This window comes from Notamacropus eugenii, chromosome 5 (genome assembly GCF_028372415.1).
Source record: "Notamacropus eugenii isolate mMacEug1 chromosome 5, mMacEug1.pri_v2, whole genome shotgun sequence".
Taxonomy (NCBI): domain Eukaryota; kingdom Metazoa; phylum Chordata; class Mammalia; order Diprotodontia; family Macropodidae; genus Notamacropus; species Notamacropus eugenii.
In genome coordinates, this window is record NC_092876.1 from 249,882,186 (window position 1) to 249,900,612 (window position 18,427).

General features: G+C 33.4%; 1 protein-coding gene across 1 annotated transcript in view; it reads left to right on the forward strand.

The window, feature by feature from the left end:
- ZNF804A (zinc finger protein 804A) overlaps positions 1-18,427 on the forward strand; it is a 447,029-nt gene that overhangs the window by 395,430 nt on the left and 33,172 nt on the right. The window lies entirely within an intron of this gene.

The window sequence follows — 18,427 nt, forward strand, 5'->3', positions numbered from 1 at the left end:
ACAGTCGGATGAAACTTCATAAAGCAATTGAGAATAGACCTTAAATGGTAGGTAGGAGAAAAAGATACTAGAGCATCCTTGTAAAGGGAGCAGCACAAATAAAGAAAGACATGCAATGGAGAGTGAATGTGGGAAATGTTGAGATACCATAATTGTGGCAGAGAATTTCATATTGACTATCTCAGGGCTTAGCACGGTGTCTGTAACATAGTAGGTGCTTCCTAAATGTTTACTGACTACTGAATATCACCAAAGGATAATGGATCTAGAAGTAGAAGGGATCTTAGAAGTCATCTAGTCCAGTATATAAAAAATTTCTTCAGGTTATATATTGACTTAATTTAAAATGTTTATGCTCTCTATGTTTTATTGGAAACTTAGTGTAACATAATCATAACTAGAGATAATTATTTAATGTATCTATTTCTTTTAAAACTACTAGGTACTTTCAATTTAGATTTATTTTACTTAACACACAAGTGTTTTATTACTTGGAGAGAAGTTAACAGTAATGTATATTTGAAATATTAATTTGGCACCTTTTCTATAAAAATGGTGGTTAGAAATTTTGCATTATAAAAAAATAAAAAATGACAATAATGTGATTTTTATATATCTGTCATTAAGACTAAGGGCGCTACTATGGGGAAGCAGATGGAATCAAAATACCTTTCTGTAATGTTAATAGATTTGCTGAATTAGGGGAGGCTTGTTTTGTAGAAAGACCCAAACCTTTTGTTAATTAATGAGACACTGGGTCATGAGGGTCTTGATGCCCTCTGGCTCTGAATAGTGTATATATACTCTGAGGTGAGGTTTTGCTCTGGGGGCTTACTCTTTGGAAGAAAGTTCATGGACCAGATGAGACTCTGGGTAGCCATTAAGGAAATGTAATCTCCCCTGCTTTGAAAACCCAGATGTTGGTGCTTCTCTCTCTGGTAACTATGAAATTAAGTAATGATCAGACAATTGGATCCATCTGTTGATTTAAGATGTATATACTGCTCATGGTCAGAAAGAAGCTCTATCTGTTGGTCTTTATTTCTCTACTTGTATTTTCTCTATTGGTATATGTGATTAAAGAAGATTGCTGGCCCCTCAAAAGTTGCTTTCCTTTTAGAAAAGTCGATCTCAGAACCTGTGCAGCAGGCCGTACTGTGCATCTCAGGGTGCTTGCTGCTACACCTTCTCTTTCTGCATTGTACTCAGCCAGAAAGTTGTGTATCAGGTTCATTTATGTAGAGGGTGACTTCCTGATAGGGCTGTAGGATCCCCAATTCTCATATTAATTTTCTCTTTATTTTTACTCTGGGTACTCCAATAAGGATTTTATATTTGGTTCTAGTTTGGTATTTTTGGCTAGTTTGGGGGGAAAAGTGGGGAATTTTAAAAAGTACTCCATACACAAACATGAATCAGATATGAATGTCTATTCCCATACAGAAAAGACATTGCTAATCCTAAAGGAATTTTAACATGTGTTTCAGAATTACTAATTTACTGCTCCTAAGACAGTCAATAAGGAGGCTAATATCCAAGTTTCTTTGAGATATAAATAGTTTTTGGAAGACTACTAATGAATTCCCTCATCTTTGCTGAACAGAGCCCAAATACCAAAAGGGATGTTTTCCTCCATAGTCTTTCTCTCTTTTTCTTTATCACCAGTTTCCTCCAACCACTGCTACCTGATCAATGAGATGTCATGAGCCTACCAGTAATGACAAATGACTACATTCCAAGTGGAGTTGGGAATGAGTTAGGACTACCTGCCGTATTAATAAATTATAATACACAAATGAGCTGGGGAATTTTTAAACAGATTTTTATGTGATTAATAACATTTATGTAATCTAAAATATGTATGGATTTTAAAGTTGTTCAAGAGGCATCAGGGCTTAGCAGAAAGATCCTTCAACTTAAATTAAGAAGATCCTAGTTCATTTTCCAGTTTTACTACTTCCTAGATATTTGATCTTTAACAGATAAGAGAATTTTTGAGCTGAAACTGAAAGATTGTTTAGTTCAGCTTCCTAAATCATGAGTCCCAAATACAACATCTGACCACTTTAACCTTAATTGCTTTATTAGAAATGTGGGGGAAGTCATACTTATGGTATCTGCTTCAGCGGATTTTTGTGAAGAGTATATGAAAGGTATGTGAACCATTCTTTAACTGGTAGTGTACAAAGTAAATGTAAGTTAACATCCTAATCACGTTGTAATGAGTACAAGGTGACCTAATGGAGCTACTATTTGATATTAGTTCATTAACAACTACTTTGGGGAGCATATACTTATTTGAAAGAAATAAATCTGAATTTTCAAAATCTTTCAGTTGTCTAAAAAATTCCAAGACTATAATTTTCTGAGAAGGTGCTGATCTGCACTGGGAAGAGAGAGTTTCCTCATCCTAGAGTTGTTTCAATTTTTTCCCTAGTGAAATCAGTCCTTATCCTTATCCCTTTAAAAACACAGGGGAGAACAAACAAACATTCCTTCATTTATTCATTCATTCATTCATCAATGATCACTTCATAATCACATATTATTTTCAAAGCTCTGTGACAGGTGTTATGGAGGATACAAATATTAACAATGGAAGACATATTTGGGTTTTGCTTTAGTACATTTTAATACAGAAGATAAAAAATATTTGCACAAATAGCTATTTTATAAGGCTAAATTTAATACAAACTATATATAGAATTAAATAGAGAATGTGGGGAGCATTTATAAAAAAATAGGAATCACTTTCAATTAATTCATTCTCCTTCAACAAATTCAATTACACAAATATTTTCTCAGTGTTTCCATGTGACTACTAGTCAAAGAATGCCACCATCTTGAAAGCATTAAAATTGCAGTCAATTCAAAGGACTATCAACACAAGACACAGAGGGAAATGAATAGGCTGTAGTATATGATTAAAAATTATTTGTTTGAGAGGACTATTATAAAAGATATTGAGACCTTGTATAGCTGGAAAAGGAGGTAGACTGATCATTCAGTAAGAGTGAAAGAAACTAGGGCAGCTGGAGTGCTACAATAGTATCTAAGAAATGTCAAAAGAATCAAAGATAAACCTCATAAACTGAGGACTCTTTTCTCTGGTAAAGGAAGGATATGGATGAATTTTATATAGGAAGAAAAGGCTTGAATGGGTTGCAACTTATATTTCATGTTGATTACTTTTTCTAATTTTTTTTTCCACTTTCCATTCCTTATTAGAAGAGAGAGCTTGGACAGGAGGGAAAAATGATAAAATGAAGCTGATGAAAAAGAAATACTTGTATTTAAAATAAACTCATAGGACTTGATAGCGAATTGTTTGGGTGTGCAGCGGGGGAGGGGAAACAATAAAAACTTAAACCCAATTTTGAAAGTGGTTTATTGGAAGGGTGATTACATAAATAGAGAAGTTTGAAGCAGAGAAAGGAAAGAAGTGAAGGAAAATAGTTTGTTCAGTTTGGGAAATCTTGTCAACCAATGGGACATCCTATTCATGTCTACCAGGTAGTTCAATATATGGGACTGGAGCCCAGGGAAAATATTGGGGCTAGAAATGTGGATTTAGAAATCATCTGCATAGAACAGATAATTGAATTCAGAAGAGACTGCCAAGACAGAAAATGTCTCTAGTTCTGAAATAATAACAGTTTTCAAAGGAACTGCAGAGCACTGATGAAAAGTAAGATTTCATTAAAAAAAAAAAAAGCAACATAAAATCCATAAGCCTATATCTAAGCACTCATTCCAATGATGAAAATAAACAGATAAGATATACCTATTCACATGGGATTACGTTTACTCTCAACTCATCAAAGTAAGGCAGAAAACAGTCCTTTTAGTAGTTATTCCTTGCTAAAAATAATTGTTGCCTAATATACTGGCAAAAATTAAAATGTACATATGAACATATATATGTATATATATGCATATATAATGATCATCACTATTGATTTACCTTGAGAATCATACCTTCATCTACTGATTATACAATTTTTAAAATGCCTGTTGTCAGAACCAAGTGACTCTACTACATAAAATGAAATGCATTTACAATATGTATATTTTTTATTTTAATTGCTTTTTAAGGTCTTCATTTTAAATTTATTCTCAAAGGAGAAATTGCTATTCTTTGCTGAAGTTTACCTTTTTTAAAATGAGATCCCAATCACTTCTCCCTTAATTCTCTCTCATGAATGTATTCAAGGCAATTTAGGTAACACAAGGTGAGTTAGGACACTTTCAACAATATTATCCTTTTTTTAAGTTAGGATCAGATACAGAGATACTTTGAACGCTTGCCTAACCGTGAACATTCAACTCTTACATACAGTCATTTTAATGCCTACCCTCCCCACATATACGTGCTTCTAGTAATTATGTCCCAGTATTTCTTTTAAAATTTTCTGAATATCCCTTTCAGTTTTATAGAACCTTGGGTGGGGGATGAAGGGGAAGGGACAACAAGTTAGAAGAAACCTGCATCCTCAGGATTAAGAAACCTTCACTATAGAGCAAAATAAACGGTACCAGTAGAAGGGTACTTTTACCCTTCTTCTTCTGATGTTTAAGAATCCAATTGAGTGCCCTCTACTTATTTAAAGCAAATACAATCTTCCTGCTTAGGATATGGGGTGGAAAGGGAAAAGGGGATGGAACAAAGGAAGTAATCCTATAAGGAGGATAGGGTATATGTTTTTTGGATAGCCCTTTTGACTCTATTCTGGCAAAAATCACATCTCCACAATCCTGTCTCCTTAAATTTCTTCTTTCAGCTAGTTAACAAAAAACTGATTTCTTGAGAGAAAATAAGGTATATAGGAGGTACTTAAAATACACATTAAAGTAATTTTCAAGGAGCTAATAACCCAATAGAGCTGTGAAAGACAAAGCAGTATGTAACTGAAAAAAATATACAATTTCAAAAGCATATGGAAGGAAATCAGAAAAATAATAATGTAGTGAATAAATAAAGTTTCCATCTTTTTTTCTGAATAATGCCTTCTAAAATGCATGCCAAACCAAAACAAGTCCTAGAGGAAATCTCTTCAACAAAGTCCTTCTGGCCAGGGACTATGTGATTTCCATGTTTGAATATACTTCAGTATTTCACACAGTGCTTAGAATATAATAAGAGCCTTAATGAATGCTTATTTATTGCTGGTAGAGGAAAAGAGGAAAAAAAGCAGCAAGGTAAGAAAATGGAATTATTTAACCAACTTTATTTTCCATAAAAAGCAATATGATTTCTGCCTGAATTTTAAAGATATTTTGGTAGTGGGTATTTCTTTGGTTTACATTTCTCTGGATGCAGTTTACTCTAACAAAATGTTTTGTTTTAGTACCATCAGAGGGAAAGCAAGTTAATGATTCTAAACTGAGTTTTATAATGCATATGATAGTTTTTATTCAATCAAATAAATTCATTAGACTACACTGTGAGGCTTTCAGCAAAATATAATACATACTTCCTTTTGAGAGTTCAAAATTTAGGAATTGCTATGTGTCCAAAAAAAGAAACAATAGCTAAATGATCACACAAGTTAGCAGATGAGTTTTTTAAGTAAATGTACGACTGAGTTTGAAAAAAAATAAATGTAAACGAAAAATGTCTGAACAAATCATCTTCTACAACTGATAAAAGAAATGGTCATTGCTTAGTTCTGTTTTATAGATTTTTAAGTAAGGAGTTGCCCATTACTTCCTCAGTAATCTATTCCACTTTTGCAATGTTCTACTTTTCAGGCAGTTTTCCCTTGCATCCAACCTAAATTTTTGCTAGTTTCATTCACAGTTCCAATTCTTACCTCCTGGGACCAAGAAGAATCTATATTCTTAAAGTCAACTGACTTTTCTTCTCTAGGCTAATCAATCCATATTCTTTCAGTGAATTTGAAAGACTTGAAAGTTTTGCATAATATTTCTAAATGGTAGATAGGATCTTAATACCATACTACATATCTATGCGAGAGAGAGTGTTAGAAAAAAGGCCTTTAAGAAGGAAAAATTCTTCATTTCTTCTTTGAGAGACAACATGTATGATCCCAGGGTACCAGTTTCAGGTTTGTGAAGAGAAACAGATTTTTAGAAGGTATACAGAAAAGAAAATTATCTCTTCAACCTGTATTTGACTTCTACCTTGCTTTTCTCTAGGGATTTTAGAACATTACCTCCTGGGTAAAATTGGGGCCACTCTGTTTCATGAGAACTCAGTTTGTTCTCATTTAAAGAATTCATTCACTTTCTTGTATATTCTGATATATTCAAATTTATATAACTGATTTCTATTTGCTTTTCTGCAAAAATAAATTGGTTTACTTATTATCCATGTTTTGTGGTGGTATTTTATGTAGCTAGAATTTGAGGGGAAGAAGCTCATCCTTTGTATATAAGTTTAAGGTGCCTTTTGCTTTAAAATTTAGAACTGGGCATTGCCTTACACAAACTGAGATCTGAGAAAGACTTTGGCTTAAAAAGGCCAAGGTCTCCCATAGCTTATGGAGGCTAAGGAAAGTCACTGAAACCCCAAAACTATACTTCTAAACCAGCAATAATTAGGAAGGCAGGTAGATACAATTCTACTGTAGTTCCCTTTCTTAGAGGACAGGGATCCAATGTTGTGGCTTTTTGTCTTCCCTTTCAAGAAAGAATCAAAATCTACCTGGAAGAGAAGTGAACAAAACTATAGAGATTTCCATTGATCTCCCTTTGAGACTCAACGAGACAACCTATCTGGAGGGACATATGGGCAACATGCATCTTTTACTATGCCGTGACCTATGGGGTCTTTCCCATCCTTACAAAACTCTTCTTGATATTCTCTAGCTTAGCAAATTCCTTCATGTAATATAGAACTCAGAATTTAATGAAATACTTCATATGTGGTCTTACTAGGGCAGAATATGAGTCAATCACTTCATCTCTTTCAATTTGGCTCAATATTGTAGCCTGTCAAATTTTTTTTAACTCCAATGTGTTACCTAGTTATTCTCATCTATATATCTTCTGCAAATATATTAAGTATGATATCTATGTCTTTATCTAAGTCTGATAAAAATGTCAACCAGCTCAGGACCAAAGACAGGTCCCTGTAGCTCTCCCCAGACGTATCTTTCCAAATTGACATTAGCCCATTAATTTTGACATTGTATTATTATTATAACCAATAGTTACATTGGTGTCTTTCAACTAGCAGCTTTTTTTAATCTTTTATTTAAGTTCACTAAAATTATATTTAACATTTGATTATCAGTGACAATCAACATTAATATTGTATAAATAATCCAAAAAACTATATAATTTAGAAATCATATATTTTGACTTTGAAATGTTTTTAATGATTTCTGAATACAGGTGTGTTGTATTCTGAGGATCCACATAATTTAAAAAACAATCATTTTAGTAGTGTGAATTCGTATTTTAAAGTCATTGTTTTGACAAGGTATCTCTCATCTGTGTATGAAATTATGTAAGATTCCTTGAAGAACTAACAGGAATAATCATATTTAATGATCCCTTGATCATAACTATCAAGTAGGGCATGAAATAAGGTGACATGATCACTGAAGAAATTGACCAGTATCATGGAGTAGATTTAGCATGTCCAAAGAAACATAGACTTTTTATGGTTGATGAGATCTTCTAGTTTTCTGTGACATCACACTAGCTGCATCATACCCTGAAACTCTGCAGAGCATCCTGGACAAGAGCTCCACCCACTCAAATGAGTTTGGCCTAACTCACATGTAAAACACCAATTGTATAAAGAATTCTTATGGTCTAGATTATGAGATGCTTTTAGATGATCAGGCTTGTCCACATTATTTTGGTTTCCATTTGTAACTTTATTATTTTATTGATATGTTACCAATATTATCATTAAGTTCAACTCTATACCTTAATAATAGTTTATATAAAAGCAGTGAATAAATCCCTTCCCTGCTAGGTTATGGAACAAAATGAAATTCTTGTGCACATTTTAGTGACAACTCTTAAGTGTTTTTTAGAAAGAAAGAAGCTTGTAGAGCACTCCTGCACAACACATGGCCAGGCTGCCAAAGGATTTCAGGTGGCCTGTGAAAAATGTAAGGTTGTCACTGTGCACTCTCTTGTTTGTCACATGACCTATGACAAACAACCATAATCAATCTGTCTTTAGTCTAACCTATTTGAGGCCCCCCAAAATTTAGCCTATTTTAATATTGTCCCCTACCTACTACAAAGTTGTGCAGAGAGAGGGTACCTCTGCTGAGATTGAGGCATTGCAATAGTATGAGAAAAGACACTATCTATTCACCTTGTGACCTGAACAAAGGAGAACAATTGAATAAGAGGGTAAAAGGGGGAAACCAAGATAGACATTGTTCAAATAAAGGGTTATAACCAGCAACTGAATTATAAACAGGATCATAGTTAATTACACTGGGAATAATTTAAGGAAGTTTGTCTGATAGGTGTTTAAGCCTATACTCAAATTCTGCTAAATAACTTTGCATTCTTTAACTTAAGGTACTTTGTCAACAGTGCTTGAGCATTTGCATTCTCAGCCCCCTCTCCATTCCTGCACATACACATACATGTGTGCACACACACACATACACAAAACATAAACACTCAAAATATAAAAGAGAGAGCTATGCCTACATAACAAAAGTCAGATCATTGGGGAGAGTCAGTTATTTCTGATGAAACTGCTATGCTTCTAAAAATAATAAAATTGATAGGGCAATTGTAGGCATGGCAGTATTTACAGAAAGACTTTTAAATGAATTTAGAGGGGGCAGGGTGGTCTTGCCTTTTCAACAAACATAAAAGCAAGTGTATGATTCCTCCAGGAAAAATCTTCTTTGATAAAAGAATACATTCAGGATCAATAGGTAGCCAGCATGAGAATGAATTTACATTACTTGTTTTCCAAAATCATGTCCTTATTAGTGGTATGGAGAATTATTTGTAAACACACTAATTCTAGAGGATGATGAAAAGAAGAAAATGACCAAGCTAGACTAAAAATGAACAATAAACAGAATTTGAAATGTGTTTAACAGAAGATAATGTGTTACAAAAAGAAATGAAACATAAATAGCTTCTTTAATCCCCTTATAGTAGACTTTAAAGTAGCTAAATTAATTTAATTTTATAAATATTAAAAGTGTGTTACTGGTAAAAGAAAAAGACACTAAGTATATAAATATTGATAAAGTTCTTCAACTAGTTTATGAAAGTGAAGAGCTAAATCTTCTCAGCCTCTCAACATCTTTCCCTTTCAAATTTCATTATGCAATAGATATTATTCAGTATTTGTAAATGTAACATGTTTATCTGATTTGAGCATTCCTTAAAACAGGGTTTAAAAATATGAGAAAAATTCAAATTAAGCATTATAAGAGTAATAAAAAATCTTTAGTATTCCCATTTAATCTACTTGTATTTTAGGCAATAACATATTTCAAGTGTAGTACAATATAGTCCTATTTCTAGGATAACCTACAATGATATTTTACAAAGTAAACAGAAATATTTTCATTTATGTTTTATACCTTCACAACTCTCTTTGAGTCAAAAAAATATAAAAATATGATTAAACTTTTTTTCTCCCTGTACTTACTGGCCCAAGAAAATATCTTGCAAGTCTCAAAATATATAGAACTCCTAAGGAAATCATTGAAGAATTCCATTTTGAGTCTAGTTTGGTGGACTGTTTTCCTCAACTGTAAAGTAATGATAATAAAGACCTACCTCTTGGGATTTTGTGTGTGTGTGTGTGTGTGTGTGTGTGTGTGTGTATGTGTGTGTGTGTGTGTGCGTGTGTGTGTGTATCACATGAGATAATAACTGTAAAGCACTTAGCACAATCCCTGGCACATACTCAGCACTATAAAAATGCTGTCATCATCATTTTCTTTATTGTCACTATCATTAGGCATTATCCAGAGTTGGCAGTTGTGTCACTGTCCATGTTTGATATCATGATCTTTCCTGTAAATGAAAAAGCAAATCTCTTCCTCTCCAGAGAAAATCTAAGATGACATTTTTCAGATTTATTTCTGGGGGAAATCTTAAGAATTCATTGATAGCATGCTAGGTTACCTAGATCAGGCCACAATTAGTCTATGTAATACATAATAATAAATTATTATTTATAATAAATAAATTAACAAATTTCCAGCATTTTTTCTTAATATTGTATGGTGATTTTTTAAAATCAAATTCCCTTCTTTTCTATTTGCAAGGTTTATTTTTGTCTTTTCCCTGTAATGGGGTATTTAATCCCTAATGTAAATAGGGGCTGTGCTAGAAAGCAAACTGTGTATTATCTGTAAAAGAAACAAAAAAAAATAATAAAAAAACTGGATAGATAATATTTGTTTTATCATGGCTTAAAGGAACAGAGAAAGAATTTCAATTTATTAAAAGTTAGAATACCATGAGTATAAAGAAACAGAGTAGTTGGACCACATTGATTACAGAGCTGCAAGGAGTGTAATCTCAGATCTTTAAAGAGGATAAATCTAAAAAGAAAAAGAGTATACCTATAGCTATTTGGAGAATAAGATATTATTTTAAAAGACGCACTTACTTTATGGAGAAATTTTGGTGAAATATTGTCTTTTAAATGAAATGTGTCATTGAATGCTTGAATGCATTGATTCAAACCACTGAAAGGTATAGGGCATAGAAAGCTGAGGCCAAAAAAGAAGAATGAAGAACCTGGCCAGTGCAAACTGAAGAAACAATAGTGGTCTGGAATTCTATGTGGAGATCCGTATCTATATCATGTATATCTATATCTAACTGGAAGCTAAGTGATACACTAGTTTTGGAGTAAAAAAGATCTGAGTTCAAATCAATGCTCAGACACAGGGTATATTGGCCCTGAGTAACTCACTTAACCTCTATTTGTCTCAGTTTCATTATCTATAAATTGAAAGTTAGCAACAGCTCTTATCTTTCAGGTCTGTTGTGAGGAAAAAAGCAAGTTAATATCTTTAAACTGTTTTTCACACCTCACAGCTATTACTGTTATCATTATTACTACTACAACTTATTATTACTTTAACAAATATATAATCTTATTGATGTCTGTACATTCTTCGACAATGCAGATTCAAACTGAAATCACTAAGTATTTTTGAAGCACATACTATGTTCAAGGAAAATTGCTAAAGTATGGTAATAAAAAGACAGCATTGTATAGTTTCTAATATCAACCAACCAATCAATCAACAAGCATTAATTTAGCACCTAGGAAGTGCCAGGCTTGGTGCCAAGTGCTATGGATGCCTCTCCTCTTTTATTTCCAAACTGAAGTGACATTTACAAGTTCTTTAAACTTGTAATTGTCCTTGCAAAGGCTTGAGATGTTGTATGTATTAATTTGGACAAGAGATATCTTTGCATCAGACGACTATATAGATCATCAAGATGGCTATCTCTGAGCCACATAGAACAGACCCAGTCAGCTATTCCCTTACCAGAATGTTGTATTATCCAATCACACTGTGGCCAGCAAAGTTCACCAAAAAAAGTAGCTCAACTAAACTCCTTGCATAAGACAAACTTAGCCTGCTCTTGACTCTCAGTATATAATGGCACCGCATTTAATTTTAGCATCCTTTCCTATAGAATAGCTGCAAAACCTGCATTTCTTATTTTTCCTTTGGATTCTCAGATCAGAGAGTTTTTCTGTTGCTGTAGTTGAAGTTTTATGTCAGTTGTCTTCTTTAGCTATTATGTATGTATGAATATATGCTTCTGTGTTGATATTTTTTTTCACTTTTTTAATGTGAATAAGTCCAGATTTTGTTAGAGAAACTACACAGATACTTCACTATACTAGATGCCTATGGAACAAAAAAATGGCAAGAGTTTAATGAACTCCAACTGAATTCTTGACATTATACCATGAGTGCAGGGAAAAGAAAAATATTTTTGTTGTCTGAGGGGGGACAGAAAGGAATTATATTAGGTAACTTTCTATCATTTCTCCTTAAATATTAGAACTAGAGTACCACAGTACTTTATTCATCAGTACTGTTGTTATTCAGTTATTTACAACTCTTCATGAACCTATTTGGGATTTTCTTGGCAAAGATACAGGAGTGGTTTGTCATTTTCTTCTCCAGCTCATTTTAAAGATGAGGAATTGAGTCAAACAGGGTTAAGTGACTTGCCTAGGGTCACATACCTAGTAAGTGTTTGATGCCAGATTTGAATTCAGGAAGATGACTCTTCCAGATTCCAGATCCAGCATTCTATTCACTGCACCTCCTAGTTGCTCCTTCCATTAGTACCAATGCTTTTAAATAGGGTTAATGAGTTTTCGATCGTATCAATGATACTTGTTATCTCCGACTTATTTAACCCTTCACTATGTAAAATACTTGGCTATCAATAATTATAATTTATTAAATGCCTAGTATGTGCCCAGTTTTGTAGACACTAAATAAAGATAGCAGTAGTAGTTTTCTTCCATCTCATGTTAAAAATATTTTACATTCTTTTTAATATTCCATATAAATAATGTATTTAAATTAAACTCACTTTGAACCTCTGGCACTACTCTGGTAGATCCAGGAAAAGATTGATTTAACAACTAATAACTATCATATTTCAGTGAATATCAGAAATTGAGCCAGTATCTCAAAATACCATGTATACTGGTACTACATGTAAAAGAATGTATATCTGAGACTGGGCATGACCAGAATACAGAGATAACAATTCAAGGTGTTTCTTTTATAATCTGAAAGGTCAGACTCAAGGTATGTAACAAGCAAAGATTCTCCTTGCCACCTTTGGCCTCTCTTTCCTACCACTTCTATCATCTGAGAATTACTTTCTTCCCTTCTTTTCCATTCTTTTAGCAGATATTCGGTACTGTCATACCATTCCAGGTCTTCTGATTCAGGAAAAGTTTAGATTCATTTTAAATAGTGTGGAACCTGATATGTTATCCTTTCCAGTATTATATAACTGTATAATTATAATTGCATAAGTATACATATAATACATTATTATAAATAATTATGATATATTATGTCATAATACAGAAAAAAGTGATTATATATGTATTATATATATATTTAAAAGATGATCCATAATTTCCATATGTAAAATAGATCTGTTAGGTCTATATTGATAAGATAGTCTGTTCTGTGGATTTTGTTCTGGAGTTGAAGAGGTAATCAGTGTAAGAAGTTACTACCTTAAAACTAGACAAAGCAATGGGAGAGGGAGTATAGAGAGTCTAACTCAGATACTAATGAGATTTAAATCTTTTCCTATGATAAGTTCAAGATAAATCCTGAAGAGAATTAGTTTAGATTTATATCTCAAACATATCCAAAAAAGAGGAAAAGGACCTATTTGTACAAAAATATTTATAGCAGCTCTTTTTATGGTGTCTAAGAATTGGAAACAGAGAGATGTCCATCAGTTGGGGAATGCTTAAATAAACTGTGATCTGTGATTATGATAGAATATGATAGTGCTATAAGAAATAACAGGCAGGATGATTTCAGAAAAACCTGCAAAGACTTACATAAACTGATATGAAGTGAAGTGAAAAGAATGAGGAGAAAAATTGTGTGCAGTAACAACAATATTTTATGAAGAATTGCAAATGACTCAGTTATTCTCAGTAATACAGTAATCCAATACTATCCCAAAGGGCTAATGATGAAATTGACTATCTGCCTCTAGAGAAAGAACTGATAATGTTTGAATACAGACTAAAGAATATTATTTTTCACCTTCTTTCATTCCTCTTCTCTTATTTGAATCTTCTTGTACAAAATGACTACTATGGAAATGTTTTACATGATTAGAAAAAAGAGAGAACAATTTAAATAATTGTTTTCAATTCTCTTTGATGAAGTGTGTGATAGAACACAGTAGCCTTTTTTGCCAATACAGAAACCCAATGAATAAAAAGTATAGGGAATTTAAAACCTCTTAAAGTCAAATTAGTTTGTTACCAACTTATGCCTAGTAAATTCCAGGTCAGTCATTGACACAGTAACGCTTGGAGAATTTTCTAGATTATGTCTTCAGTTCTACAATTTAGAAACTTATAACTATCTTGGTCTATTGATTCCTTGCCTGCAGTGGTTGTCATGTATTGATGACTTTCTCCTTTATTGAGAATATGCTCCCAAGTAATAAGAGAAAGGACCAATATTCATCATTTAACTTTCTTTGATCTACTCTTTCTCTTCTGTTCTGTTCTTTTTTCTTCCTTTTCCATGTGACAAGATAAAAGAAAAACATTATAGACTGGTAGTGCTACTCAGACACAACATCACTATTATATATATATACATATATATATATGTATATATATATGTATGTATGTATACATATATACATGTATATGTGTGTATATATGTATATTTATATACACATGTATGATATTAGACGTGAAGGAAACCTTAAATATCATCTAGTCTAACAAATGAAGAAACTGAGGCAAAAGAATAGAATAACTTGATCAAGGACAAACAGATTGTAAATGACAGCATAAGGACTCCAACACTGGATTAGTAGTTATCCTTTCTTCATCCTGTGTAACTTTTGTGCATATATAAAAACTATGTAATTTTTAGCATTCTTGGCTCCCCTCTCTTACCCCAATATATTGCTACCATTATGGAAGTAGTAGAAAGTTGTTTTCTTTTTTAATCTTATTTAATATTTTATTTTTAACCAATTACATGTAAAAACAATTTTAACATTTTTTATCAAATTTTGAGTTCCAATTTCTCTCCCTCCCTGCCTTCCCCCTTCACCCCTTTGAGAAGGCAAGCAATTTGAAATAAGTTACACATGTGTATTCATGTGAAACACAATTCCATGTAAGTCAAAAACAGACTGTGACCAGGTTCTCTGCTCCTGTTGCTGCAAGCTCTGCTATGTTGGCTCTTCTTCTCATACTAGGATTAATACCTAGGACTCTGACCCAGATCCAAGTATAAGCAATGCAACATGGTCCTGTCCCTGGCACCAGCAAAGGGACTCCTATACATTTCCTTCTGACTTCTTGCCAGATCCCCTTACCTCATCTGTGGGCTGAGAGGTATGGAAATCAGCACTGCGGCTGCCCCTGCAGTTGCCTGTTTCTGGTTTGCTGAGGCCTGGTCTGCACTGGTGCAGCCTGTGCTAGACTGTGCCCCTCTCTCACCCTGGTGCAACAGCCCTTTCCTGCTGACTTTCTAAGTTATCTTAGGTTGGAAAATTGTTTCACTCCAACTTTTTGTGGATTCAGTTGCTCTAGAATTTGTTTAGAGTCATTATTTAAATGTGTTTGGAGGGGTTTTGGGGTGAGCTCAGGTGAATTTCTATCTTTACTCTATCATCTTGGCTCCACCTTAGAAAGATGTTTTCAAGGACTAAGGATATTATATTTTCCTATGTTCCAGGAATTGCCTTAGCCAAAACGCTCATTTCTAAGTAGTGAGAATCCTGGTGATGAGTCACTGTATCTAACAAATCTCGATGTCAGAAAATTAATTAAATCTACACTTAAGATCAGAGTTAAAGCTTGTTGGGCAGGCTAGAATCTTTCAAAACTTGTATTCTGCTGGCATAGTCTTTGAGAATTCAGAATTGCCTCTCTTGCCCTGATAAAATTCCAGAACAGAAATTTGTAGAGACTTGAGATAAAAGAAAAGACCAGTTTTTTTCTTATCACAATTTTCTGGCTAGTTTTTTTTTGGGGGGGGGGGGGAGGAGGGATATGAGATAGGGTGAAGAAATAAAACAAACATTTCACCTCTTTTTAAAACTTTTCTTAGAAAAATATGTAAATTCTAAAATTAAGGTGCAGTGCTTTGTTAATAGTAATTAGAACATATAATTTTGCTTAGACCAAAATTCTCTTTGTGAGAGAGCTCCTCAGAAGCATTTTCTTTAGGAGCTACATCCCTTCAACTGTGAAACAAAGTAACGATTGTAATGGCTTTATCGCAGTTTTATTTCATGGAAATTAATATGGGGTAGAGAAAAAATCAATCAAATAAATATATTTGCACATACTCATTTAAGTACTTATTAAATTACATTTAATCAGGAAGTACCATATTTTGCACAAATCATGATCAGATGACATTCCTAAAGACTGGTTTGTAAAAGATATAAGCAATTTTTAGTTGCTGAGTATTAAGCAAATTTTGAGTGTACTAGTTTCCTGCAATTTATGGAGTCAGAAAATTTTGCAAAATACCAAATTAATGTGTCAAATTCATTTGACCCCTCTCATCTTTGCCTAATTAACACAAATTAAATGTTTTGCTGATCATCCAAAACATGTAGTGCACAGTATGAAATATCAAATTTCTGCCAAGTGTAGAAATGTATTTGTAAAGCACAAATAGCAAAAGCATGCTCTCATCTCTGTGGTAGGTAAGGAAATATTATTTTCAAATGAGATCAGATTTAATGTTACATATAAATTTTAATAACACTTGTTTTCATGCTTCAAAGAGTTATTTTGTTGGTGTGAGTAATTCTTCTTTAACTACAAATAGCAACCCCTTCCATGACTTAGATGGTCGTCCAGGATCCCTGCAGCTGAAAAAAATAACATATTTTCACTACCACCATCCCACCCAGGGCATCTTGGGGATTAGCTTCTCAATGTGAGCCAGATAGACTTTTCACAGGAACAATCCTTGTTTGGCCCCATGTTTGAAATGTTGCCATGGTAGAATCTTCCAGAAATTGTTCTCCTATAATATAGTCTTCATGAACCCAAGACCACTTCCAAACCATGAGGAGATATTACAGTAGGATTCTAGTAGGAAATTTTGTAAAATGCAAGACCAAAATCCAACTATTTGAAAAAGAAATACTCTAGGCTAGCACTAGCAATTGTTAAACCACACCATGCCTGACTTCTTTTAAAGAAAATCCTTCTTGATGATTTTTTGTTTTTAAATTATAGTGACTTCAAAATATGTCCCTCACTCCTCTCCAATGAATCTGCCCTTTAAAAAACTGGGAGGGAGGGAGAAGCTAAATAAAACCAACCTACATATCCTTGGCAACTGACAATATATGTGGTACAAACAACTTTAATCTCCCACCTGTCCAAAGAGGGATAATGAAAATTGATGGTGAGCACTATATTACTGTTACTACTTCTACTTCTTATGGTACTAGTCCTGTTACCACCACCACTGCTACTGTCACAACCACCACCAAGAATAAACATGGCTTCCCTATTTTTTTCTAAGTAAAATTTAAATAAGAAAAGAACTTGTGAAGTTCAAACTTCATAAGCTTTCTGTGATTTGCCTCAAGAAAATACTGTCATTTGAGGTCAATCTTCTCAGCTATTAATAAATGTAACAGAACGGTTGGACTTGACCTCCTACGTGATCAGTGCATTTATAGGGTTTGGCTGAATAAGCATTTCCTCCTAAGATATGTTTAATATCAGATATCCTATGTGCAAGTTGCATCATTATATTGGTTTATCTATGTTTCTCAAATATAGTTGCAGAATGTATCCTTTCTTCAGCTTGAGTTTAGACAAAAATGTTTTGTATGATCTCTCTGACGCTGGTGATTTGCATGGGAAAAGGATTAGACTTTCTGAAAGGATGAAGAAAGGAGAAACTAAAAAATTACGTCAAAGGAATAACTAAGACAGGGAAACTGGCTCCTCATAACAGGACACTGGATTTAGTGTACACTGACAGCACGTGTGGTTCTTTAGTACAGAGAAATAACTGAGCTTAGCAGCTAGCTAGGAAAAATAACTAGATAAAAGAGAAAAATACCATATTTGAGTTTATTCCTACTCCCATAGTTGCACTCCAGGAGAACTCCTCCTAGCCCAAGCCTGTCCGGTTGCTTCCCCTTGTTTTTCCTAGTAGTAAAAAATCCTCACAGCTGCTTGAAGTTGTCCTAACATCTTTGCCTACAGGAATTGTTAATACAGGTCTTTGGTCATACTATCTAAGGCTTCACATCTGAGTGCATCATTAAAAGTTTACTTGAAGGCACCTTTTCACATTGCTTTCCCTTAACATATTTTGTGCTGCTTATAGCTTGACCACCAGAATTTCTAGTTCTAGCTCCAAGTTTAGAAATGTAAATTTTTTGTGCATTAGAAGAAAATATTTTCAAATAAGCTGACATATAGTAAATATTTCATTACTATAAGTGTTCGTCATTAACCAAGTATTAAATATAACTTAAGGAGATTCCTGCATTCCATGGAAAGATAGACTCACTAGATGACCACTAAATTCGATCTAATTCTAAGATTCCATTTTCTGAAATGCCACAAAAAAACCGAATGTGAACTTAGAATATTTTTCACAGAAGATCTACATGGAGTGCATAAGAATTACAAAGGGGGAAATTTTTTTGCTTATTTTACAGTGGAACCACTAATATTTTTCAAAGTGAGAAT